This window comes from Lissotriton vulgaris, chromosome 9 (genome assembly GCF_964263255.1).
Source record: "Lissotriton vulgaris chromosome 9, aLisVul1.2, whole genome shotgun sequence".
Lineage (NCBI taxonomy): Eukaryota > Metazoa > Chordata > Amphibia > Caudata > Salamandridae > Lissotriton > Lissotriton vulgaris.
The window spans coordinates 880478544-880490346 of NC_141697.1; the positions used below are offsets into that span (position 1 = coordinate 880478544).

The 11803-nt window shown below is 42.6% G+C and overlaps 1 long non-coding RNA gene across 1 annotated transcript; it reads left to right on the top strand.

Moving 5' to 3' along the window:
- The first annotated feature begins 282 nt into the window (after window positions 1–282).
- Window positions 283–2160, top strand: LOC147692423 (uncharacterized). Its single transcript, XR_015299826.1, has 5 exons — window positions 283–400; window positions 528–772; window positions 1059–1180; window positions 1273–1371; window positions 2033–2160. It is a non-coding gene; the product is annotated as an uncharacterized LOC147692423 (long non-coding RNA).
- Window positions 2161–11803: the final 9643 nt, after the last annotated feature.

Sequence of the window (11803 nt, forward strand, 5' to 3'; positions counted from 1 at the left end):
TTATCCGTCGTCAGTGTCTAATTATACAGAATAAATATGCTTTCCGAAAATTCGGAACCAGGAAAGACACAACAACACTGGAATGTCTTTAGCGCTAAGCAATTTAAATGCACGCGTTGGTTTTACACTTAAAACAAAAAGATCATTTTATTTATTGGCAAATGTAGTCCACCAGCGACGGCAAAAACTACGGTTATTCCGTCGTCAGTTTCCATCTAGGAAGTATCAGAGGCACTGACAGCACTAAAAAAAATCGGAGCCAAGTACACGCAGCTGATTCTAATTAAAGCCTAAACTGTCCTATAAATACCGGGCCACTTTTTTGTCAGTCTCACGCCGGCACGACTGGAAGGCACACCAGCAGATCCCCACATTACGGAGAAACGCGCACAGCTATCAAGTAAGTCTATGTAAACCAGGGTAGGCTCCAGCATACAACCCCTTTACCTTACAACATCCTAATACTAAAGATAGACTTGTCCTAGACTTATGTATTCCGTTTTTGGTATTTATCTCTTTGTTGTTAGATATCACAATCCAGAAGAGGCCACCTAGTGAAACCAACCCTCTCTACAAGTTACAAAAAGGTATTGTCTTCACCAATAGTAATAAATGGGGCATTATTTTAAACCTAATATAACATATAAGGGTAGTAGAGACTAATACCTTGCGTTCTCAATAATATCCTTAGGAATGGCGAATGTGAAAATATAAAGAATGGTGGCATAACCATTAAAAAAAAAAATTCTCTTTCTACACTACCACTGTTAAGGTAAGAATTCTCTAAAACAGCTCTCTTTTACCCACTTAAATGGCATTTTTGAATAAACCTCGCTAGGATTAGACATAAAGTACCTTTAGTCATCAAGTCTCTAAAAACCAAACCAGGTCTGGTATCATGTAATACATATTTTCCTATATATAAACCTGCCGTCATAGACAGAATCTTGATTTAGACCAACATTGCAGGCCCCCATTATGTAATTGAAATAACCTCTATATATATATATATATATATATATATATATACAGAATCAAAAATTGGCTTCTTTCTGTAGATCAAAACTGTGAAATTATTGTGGAAGGAAATACGCTGTGCCTGCGTATCTCTTCTGAACTACAAAATATATCCCAAGAATAATCCTGATAACCAATAAGAAGTGGTATCATCATATATCAGGTATTTTTAAATAATTTACTACCTTACTTAAAATAAAGCCGATCGCCTACATAATTTCTGTGATATAAAACCGAGCATATCTATTTCCTTAGTGCCATACATTTCCTGCTGAACTATCTGCAATTTTAAAACCATCAGAACCTTCGCCCTATGAAATAACCGGAACATACTCCGCGCAATTAATAAATAAAGTGAGTAAATTGGCAACTGGTAACTAGCATTTGAGCACTAATCTGTTCTCTTTTCCTCTTAATACCCATTTGCAATCAACAATCTCACTCAGAGCTTATAGTGATCAGCCTCTCAGTATCTAATCTTTTTCTCCTCTTTTGTGACCCTCACAAAACTAATACTCATTACTAAAGTTATGACTTTCCTAACACCTCTATCTGTTAGTGTTTATCACCTATCTGTTATGCATAACTCTAGTGTTATTTCGCTTCGCTCTTTGTCCACCTATACCCTTTGAATTACTATATCTACTAGAAACACAACATACCCTAGTCAGACCATATAGGGAAGATAGGTGACACAACACAATGAGTCTCTCTCTGTCAGTGTTTTGATAACAATCTGTTATATTTTATATGCAAAATGTAGAGATAAAAATAGGACATAGAACTTCTATCTGACGATGTACACGCATTGGAAATGTATCATGGAATCAGATATAATATATAACAAATGTCTAGAAATTAAAAATTGACCCTTTATGTATCAGTAGGATGTTATTTTATAACTCCCTCTCTGTTTGATTCAACCTCGCAATGTATGCTTAGACAGTAAATATACATCAATCTATATCAAATATTGACGTATGTTCCCTTATGTGTTTTATCCTTGTCCATGTAGGCACTTGTTGTACACCTGTCTGTGTAAAAAACGAAATGACGGTCACCTGATGAAGGCCTCAGGCCGAAACGCGTTGTGTCCCACTCTACCGCATTTTGCCTTCATATAACTTTCCACCGACCGAACATATCGTAAAGCACCTTGTCTGTATTTTTTGTATATTGTTGCATGTTTGTTCACAAGAGGCACTATATGTTATTTATTGTTACTGATATGAACTATTATAGTTACTCGATGAATCATTGTCAAAAATGGAAAAAAGTTTTTTAAAAAAATGAAACAAAAGAATTAGAAAAATAAAATAATCATATATTTTGCATACGTTATTGTCTAAGTGAATTATTAATGTTCATGTAATGATTACGTAAAATGAGGTTGTAACAAGGGCGTAAATACCATCAATTGGTTTGCTATTTTCTCCTTTTCAATTCATACGTTCACTCCAGTACAGAGATCTGGGCTTAAATCCATCGTTCTTTTGCTCACCATGCCATTCCAGTTTGAACCCAGCCATATGCAAATCGGTCTTGACCCTGAGCCCAGTGGGAATAGTCCAGCCGGAACTGCCAGGCCAGGTCCTCCCTGGACTGGAAACAAGCATCCTAGGACTAGTTTCGGGGTTTCACACCTCATCAGCCAGGATAGCTTGGCTCCAGTGGCATGGAGAGCACGGGGTATACCCGACCCACTCGGAGTGAGAAAATGCAAAAATAAAAATTGATGGACAGAATGCAGGACAATGTCATACATTCACCCCATTACAGAGATATGTGCCTAAATCCATCATTTTTTGCTCACCATGCCATTCCAGTTTGAACCCAGCCATATGCATGAGGGATAAAATCGATTTTCTGCACTTATCGTAATCTTTTGTTACCACAATGTATCTATCCATATATATATTCTATTATGTTTATCCTAGTTTAGAATAATTAGTTACTACAATATAGGAATACCTTTTCCTGTATTTGCGTAGTATTCTTCTGTATTCGAACTGAGAACCAAACAGACGCCATTTTGTTGTACATGTATTAAACTCGGACAGCAGTCATGTGTTATCCTCCAGCAGTCGAGTAGGCCCCAGTTAAGTTGAGTTACAGCAGATAGCTGAATTCATACTATTCTTTCTTGTTATAAGGCCCAAGGTCGCATCTAGCCTCAGAGGTGATAAGCACATTCCTGGAGGCGCCATGCCTGTGCTCCCAGGCACCGAGATGAAAGGGAGTCACCCCTCCTGACCCTCCCCAATAATAGCAGCGGCAGACTTCTAAACAAGCTTTGTATGCCATACATGATTTGTCCTTTAAACCACTGTGCCAACCAGTATTTTTCCATGTACGGTGATCTCATGTAATGCAATGAAAGTATAAATGCCATGTATTGAGTGGGAATTGGCAGTCTTCTCTGCGCACTGGCTGGGTGACGTTGGAGAGGCTCCTCTATGGAGTATTATTGGTTTAATTAAACAATTGACTATTCTTCACTGCCAACTGACTGATTATTTGGTAAGACAGATTTTGGGGCCTATTGGTAGGTATAGATCCATAGAATATTTTCTGTAATTCGTCAGTTGGCGACTCCGGTGGGACTCCGCGTTTGGGGTCGTCCTTCCGTAACACGGGGTGAGAAAGGACAAATGAAGGGGAACTCTGGTCGAGGGGGTGGACTGATTAACGATTCTGGCTGAACTCCGCACTCGCGATCAGAGAGCCCCAGCTGCTAGTGACCCCTCACCAGAGTCCTACGGGCGTAACCCAGGTGCTGACCGTGTTGGTCTTCAGGAGTGGGCAGTGGAGAACACCTAATTGTACCTGTGTGCACCACGTGAGTGGATTGATTTGGTGTTATGGATTGCGCTGTTTGAGCGGCGTCTTGGAAACAGTTAACGGTATTTGTTTTTGGTGGTCGGTGTACCACGGAGAACTTTGGAGGTCTGACGGGGCGGCATTGAGGCTGCACGGGCAAATGCTCCACGGACTTGTTTGGTGAATAATAGAGGTTTCAATCTGACGCCTCGGTGTGGCACGTGCGGTGCGCACCCGGCCGGACTGTTCTCGGAAAGGCCCGAGGTTGCACCTGGGTAGCCTTTTGGACACATCTGAAGTGGCGCTAAGGCAGCGGGCTCAGTCAGAATAGTCCTAATGGTGACCCAGGAAGATCGCGGGATGGTCGGTAGGCCGGTCTGTGGTTAAATCCTGTCTGATGGCCTCTTGGTAGTCTTCGGACTGCCTGTTTTTGGTATCTGTTGGTCTGGTGTTCTAAAATCTGCGAGTTCTCCATGAGCGAGAGTCGACGGGCTCCGCTCTTTGGTTTTTCTGGTTCTGGGAAAAGACATGTCAATGTAAGAAATTGTACGTTTTGTTCATTTGTTTTTGTGTATGATTCTGTATGAGAAAAGATTGAATGCGAATGAACATGGCCATGTTTGAAGGTTTGTGCTATTAATGAGCGGGTGTATTGTTGATAACCAAAATGTTGTGATTTAGTAAATTGTGTTTCAGGTGTTGTTGCCGCCGTAAGAGCAGACGATTAGATGAAAGCCAGCCTGTCCCGCCAGAAGGCAGCCCAAATTTTGATATGTATGTAAAACATGGCCTTTCGCCTAAACCGTTTAATAATTTATGGCACAAATACACCAAGGATAATGTGGAGTTACAGTGGCCCATAACTGGGTCATTCGATGAGGAAAAATTACAGTATTTACAGGATAGGATGTTCGCCAACAGAAGCCGGCAGGCAATGTTCGATTCTTCAAAGCTATGGCAGAGAGAGGCGAAACGCCGTTGTATAAGGAAGAAAAGCTGCTCAAAATAAAAAATGGTCAGACCATAACTCAGAACTCTGTAGCATACGATAAGGAGCAAACTGAGAAAAACATTGAATGCATAGACAGACAGTTTAGGTTACAGGTGGATAAAGGTTACACAGTTCGAACCAAACCACAAGATGAAATAGAGGACCTATTGGCCGTACGTCCTCTGCCTCCTTATGCTCCGCAATGTGTATACCCCACGATACCTCTTGTGGTGGCTCCCACCTCGATCGCCTCACAGGCTACGGCCTCGGCCGTTACTATGGCCCTCGCCCCTACGGGGTCAACTTTTGATCTGTCTTCTCCAGTGCCAGTCACGGCCACGCTATTAACTGGCACTCTGTCATCCCCCACTATGTCTTTGGTAACGTTAGTCTCGCCGGCCTCGGCTTGGCCATCTTCTTCGGCCACTTCGATGCCTGCTATGATAGATTCTACCCCCTCACATGCCTCCGGAACCCTTGGTGCCCACCGGTTGTAAACCCGTGCTACAGTGGGTTACCGGTAAAAGCAGATGGTATTAGATCAAGCGCCCCAATTAAGTATGGGCGAAATACGCAAATTTGCGGTACGTGAACTCGGGCGAAAGCGAATTCGCGATCCGCAAAATTTGCGAATTTGTGCAAATTTGCGGATTTTGGATTTTTGCGTGTTCGCAGGGTTTTTTGCGTATTCGCGGGCCGCTTGTAGCGCACCAACCTCAAAGTTACCCATGCGGTCGTACATGGGCGTGGCCATTTTGTGCGAGTTTTGTGCTTCCGTTTCCGGGCGCTATTGGCAATCTCGCGTTGTGTGTGGCGCGCTATTACGAGGTTGCGCGTGTTTTTGCGTGCTCGCGGGGTAAATATTGCGCAAACTTACCCACGCGGTCCTCAATGGGTGCGGCCATCTTGTTTTTCATTCATTGCTATGGTTCTGGGCCTGGCTTTTCTATCATTTTTTAATCTTTGCAATCCTTTGTTTCTTTGAACTTTTTTTTGCGCTTTTTTGCTCATTATCTATATCTCTATTTGTCTAGATCTATATTTTGTGTTTTTTTCAACTTTTTGTTACTTTAATAACTACTTTTTTTGTTTAGCTCTCTCTTTTATTTTCTTCCCCCTATTCTTTTCTTCTTCCGCCCAGGACCATGGCAAAGGGAGCCGGCAAATCAAAGGGGAAGGGTCCCGCACCCTGTAGCCGGCTCCCTTGTGGGCGATTCAGGGGAGTGGATGTAGTGGCCAGGGAGGTTTTTACTGCGGTGGAGGTGGCCGCCCTTATATTTATGTTCTGCGCCACCTCCCTAAGACCGTGGGAGCAGCGGGCAGGCCCGGTCAAGGGTATGGCCTCCGGGAGCATCGCCAGCGGTGGGATAAGGTGTGCCGGGCCATGCGGAGGGAGTCAGGGGGCCGGCGCACCTACGACCAAGCGACGCACCGTTGGGCCGACGTCCTCGACCGGGAGCAGGATCTGCTCCACCTGCTAGGTGTGGAGATCCCTGGCCTTAGCGAGTAGCTATTTAATAACTACTTTGTTTTCTTCTGCTCTGTGTTATATTGCTAATCTATTTTTTTTCCGGAAGAGTACGAATGCTGCTGATTCGATTACATTGCAGGTGAATTAATGTTTAAATAGCTTCTGTCATTGCAGTTGCTCGCCTGGTAATTTGTGTTGCTACTATGCTTACTTGTTTGCAACTTTTTGCTCATTTGAGAGCATAACTGCGTAATGCTCGAGACAGTAGAGACTCAAGTTTAGTCCTTCTTTGTACTCCTGCTGCCACTAAGAAGAGATAGTGGTGGATTGATACGTTGAGTATATTATTTATTACTTTTTATAGGACATTTGTTAGTGGTCTGCAATCATGATGACGGACTGTCTCTGTCATGTGACGTCTCATGCTGCTGAGTGATGGCAGTCGTAGTAGAACCTTTTTGTTGTTGGTGCAGTTAGTGCATTACATAACTTTCCTATTAGGCGGTCTGCGAATCCTGCAATACTGTACTATCCTCCTAGTTGACCAGATCAGATAGGTCAATACATGTAGTGCATTTGTTGTTAATTTGTTTCCCCGAGATAATTATAGATTGTGTTCAAAGAAATCAAATATTTCAAAAAAACAATCATCCATGTTGTGTTTCTTATTTCATGATTATCAGCACCTCCCAGGGGCAAGGCGACTAGCACCATTGAGACTCCGGTGGAAGAAGGTGGACAGTCACAGGATCGGTCCCTTGCAGGCTCTTCTGCTGGCCCCAGTAAGTTATTCTATTGTTTTATTAAGACTTATACTTCCTACTTCCCTACCTTTTACAGATCTTTTTCATTACAAACTGTTTCCTAATTCTTTTTTTTACAAAGTAGTCTTTGATCTTCTTCTAATCTAGACTACTTTCTATATTGTTATCCTGCCTCTACCATCACTCTCTGTGCTCCTACTATTTACGATTATGAGTCGATCTGTGTAGGTAGCTAAGCTTGCCCAGTCGGCAAACGGTGTTAAACAAAACTCTGATCCAGAACAGAAGTTGAACCCCCAATCCCCTGACCGACTATCTAGTGTGTCTGACCAATGACTTTACGACCCAGAAGAACAGAAGAAGACTACCGCCGAGTCCCGGTCTATCTGAGTCACTGAAACATGATTGCCAAGTGCAGTAGTTCAAACCCATCTGCTCACTCACTCGTGAACAAAAACCACACAGTGTTTGTTAGTTTTAAAGTTTTATTTTCAATTAAGAAATGAAAAAATTCCGTCACTCGTATTGGGAGTCATTATAGCACAATGCTGCCATTACATACAAAGGTAAACCTCTAAACTACCCCGCCTGGATAGACAGTGGTATCATATTCCCCCACCAACTCATCGAAAACTCGCATCCACTAACCTTTAAGGAAATTCAGGATAAGTTCTGACTCCATAATGTCGAATTCTATAACTTCTTACACATTAAAGTAGCACTAGCGAAGGCTAACCTGAAGGCTGTCACTCCCTCCCTCCCAGGCTTAATCACCTCTCTTAACAAATTGGGGCACCAAGTCTCTAGACTGTACAAACTAATGCGGCCACAATCGTCCACCCTAAATGCACCTCTCCAACGATACTGGGATTCATTCTCCTCCACACCTAACTCAGACACAATCTGGGCCAGTACTTGAGAGTCCACCACTCGCCACAAAATTTGCCCTACACTATCACAGACCAAGTTCTGGCTCCTACACAAGGCCTTCTGGATGCCTAGGAGGTTGTTTCTGCATAAAATCAGGTCCGACGACACGTGTTGGAATTGTACAGGTGAGGGAGGAGATCTGGAACACCTAATCTTCAAATGCCCCTGTGTTACCTCCTATTGGGACAGAATCTTTGGTTTTATAAATAAAGTCCTCCATATCACCCTACCAAGAGAATTTTCAACGCTTGTTCTAGGTTTTGCCAAAGCCGTCACACTCAATGATGATGACAAAGCCCTACTGGACCTGTTGCTGACGGCTGGGGTTAAAATCATACTTCATAACTGGAAAAGCACGAACAAAGCTTCTTTTCCCCACTGGTTGAATTGGGTCTCCCTCTTAAGAGGTGCGGACAACATATCCTTAACTTCTACCCCATGGAGACCGCCACTCAGGAAAATTTGGTCCTCACTAGACAATCACTTTGACTCATTCAAACCTCCTTGAAATTTGGTTACTTGGCACTCGGAGCGTTTCATAACATAGTTGTTATTTACATCTTTCCTATGTTTATAGGTTTGGTTTACGCAAATGTATAACTCATGATGCTTCTGCTCTAGTGTGGTGGTGCCAATTTCTCCCCAGGTCATGTTATATAAGCCGTCGTGTAACTTTGGACGCAACTCTCCTCTATCTGCCTGCTAGACATTATATGTGGAACCTTGTTTGTTTTACTGGACTTGTTTGTTTTACTGGAATCGATTTGCTTTGCTAGTACCAAATTTTATACTTCGTATTCTTATGATTTTCTTACAGTACTGTACTTAATTTTATTGAAATTGATCTTTCTTGTACTGATGTATCTCTTTGCAGCTCCTAATAAAAATCTTTGAACACAAAAAAAATGAAAAAATTATTTCTTTATTTTTAATAGCGTAGTATTCGGAGCGAGCACTGCTGATAGATGACGTTAAAGTTTAAACAACATTCTCATGAATCAAATTACTTTAACGTAATAGTTAACAGACACATGAAATTATTAGAATAACTTTGCGGAGCCCCCACATTCTTTAAAGTACTTAAAGTACTGCTGGTGAAGACTTACTAGTACTTGGCGAATCGTCCTGTTGGCAGAAGGGCAATGTAATCTTCTTTCTGTAATTAGAAAAATGGTGCACGTTAAGCAAGCATTTATCAGTTGTCCTAAGAAGTGTAGAATTAATGGAAGAAGCATATAAAATGTTAACGCCCTCCCCAAAACCGTTACTTTTTTTCAATGACAGTAATAAAAAATGTGTTATGTAAAATTTTCTTCCATTACCAGAAATAATAGGGGGTTGTGTAAGTCATCTGAAAATATGACATGTTTTTTCTAGTAGTCACAACATCTGATGCAGCACAGATGACCACCAGTGCCGGGACCAGCAGTGCGGAGGGGTCCACTCTAGGGGCAGATGCGGCGGCGCCACCAGTAGGAGCTGGGGGGGAAGGCTCAGCGGCGGCAGACGGTGGTAAGTTATTATACTCCTTACTTATTGAAATTTTTGAGTAGGCTCGCAAAGGAGTGTATGATGTACTGTACAGTACACAGTACACTAGTACAAGTACACTGTACTGTTAAGAACAGTTACTAATTTAGAACTACTTGTTTGGCTATCACGGAGAAGACAGTTAACCTTGGCTTGTAATAGCATTAGCGGCGGTACTTCTCGGGTAAGCAATGGCCCCCTCTATTTGACTTCAACTCAGCTGGCAAACTTTTATCGTGAAGCCAAGTCATATCAGATGTACTTTAGGGATGTGAAGAACGAAAAGTGAAAGAAGGGTTAAACGAAGGACGAGCGAGTCTTAACATTTATGACTGTAAAGAATGGTGTTTTTGAATGCAAGTCAAGAGAAGAAGACGGTGGTTTCCAAAATATAATGAAAAGGGTGTTAGTTGGTTTTTGAGAAAAAGAAAACTTGGTATATTTGAGACATTAAGAAGAATGATAGACGTACTTTGGAAGCCTGGATGTTATCTTCTTTTTCCTCATTGATAGCAGAGGTGTATGATGTAGTAGTGCAGAGGCTGAGTGGATGAAGATTGTTACTTTGAACAGCATGTCCGTGCCAGAGTAGCAAAGCTGAGGAAATCCAAATACTAGAATTTGTGATTTTTCACAGATACTCCCTGCCTTGACTAACAGTACAGTACTTTACTTTGCAAGCACAGCATCTATTGTGTATGTATTGTATAGTTGACAATATTATATCAATTCAAGTCCCTTCCTCCGGCAATTATGGGTACCATACTCACTCCCTATGCTAATAATTTTATTTCAGCTGTGTCATGGGTAGACTATCGCTGTAGTTCACTCAATCTATCAAAACAAAGCACCTAAAGTAATCCATCATATAACCAAAGATCATGTGATCGGCAGGATAATGATATATGATTAGAAGTGAATAATCTTCATTCTTCTTTTGTAGTAGTCAAGGCCCGGGGGGGGGGCAGTGCGAAAGATATCATTACATTGAGCATTAGCCCTTGATGTAACTGAGTATGGCCAGTGGCAGGGCCACCCCTATAGAAAAGTAAGAGCTTCCTATTCCCACCTGCATGTACTGCTTAAAGTACTGCGAGTCTGCGTCATCATGGCTTGTGTCTGTTTTTCTTGGGTGCAAGCTGAGTGAGATGCCATGCCGGCTACCACAAGTTCACATACCAGTAATTTCTTTTGCAAAACAGAAGACTCCCAGTAATGTCACAGGCCTACAAAGACGGCGGAAAGATACATGCTAAAATGTTATACTGTGTTTGCTACTTGCTGGTGTTACTGAGAGTCAAATTATTTTGACTTTATGTTAAAGACTATTGGATACAGTATTTTTCTTTCTTTCTTCATATAGATGCTAATCCGAAAAAACTCACCAGAAAGGAGATGGCTGTCTGGACCAGGGCCCGTAAGCTGGAGGCTATTTGTGCCGAGTATCAGCGGTTGTGGGCTTGGGAGCAGGAGGAGGAGACTGCAACCACTGCATCCTCCTCCAGTGCCCCGTGTCCACTAGCCAGAAGCCTCCAGCCAAACGGAGCTGTGGCCCGACAGCCTCCCGCCGCTGCCGCACAGTAGCAACACAATCAGCTGCCCCCCCTCCAGAGCCTGGATGGTACGTCAGCGCCGCCTCCATAAAGGAGTGGACTACCTGGAGCGGTTGGTCGAAAAACATCAGCGCCAGCTCCGGGACCTCCGCAAAGAGCTGCGGGACGTGCAGGAACAGCTGTCCACACTACGCCACCGGAGGAAGTGACTGTTCCTTGCCCCTTTTTTAAAGACTGTTCGGGCGGAGGGAATTGGGTGTTTGGGAAAAGGGACTTTTGGACTTTTGGACATTGGTTGGGGTTAGGCAGGGGGGTGAGTTGGGTTAATTTATTTTATTTTTTGACTACATCAATATATTTCTTAAGAATTATTTTTCATACCAAAATATAGAATACGCGTTCATATTATTTTGTGTGGGGGTGGGCGGTGGTTACTGGACGTTTGGTTTCTTCCAACTTACCAGCATGAATGAAACATCAAGTCCTGAAATCTACCAAAGTGCCAGTAACCGGGTTAGCGAATTCAGTAGCCTTACTGATACTTTACTAGTAGTACTGGCAGTCTCTGCTCTCCTCCCAGTCCTAGCCCATTATTCTACCTCTACAAAATGCTTATCTTACCTGTGATTCGTGTTTGAGAATAGGGGTAGCCACAGGGCTGCCTGCATGGCAAATGGTGATTAAGGTTGGTTGTTGACTTGAATCCTCAACGGATGAAATATAATTG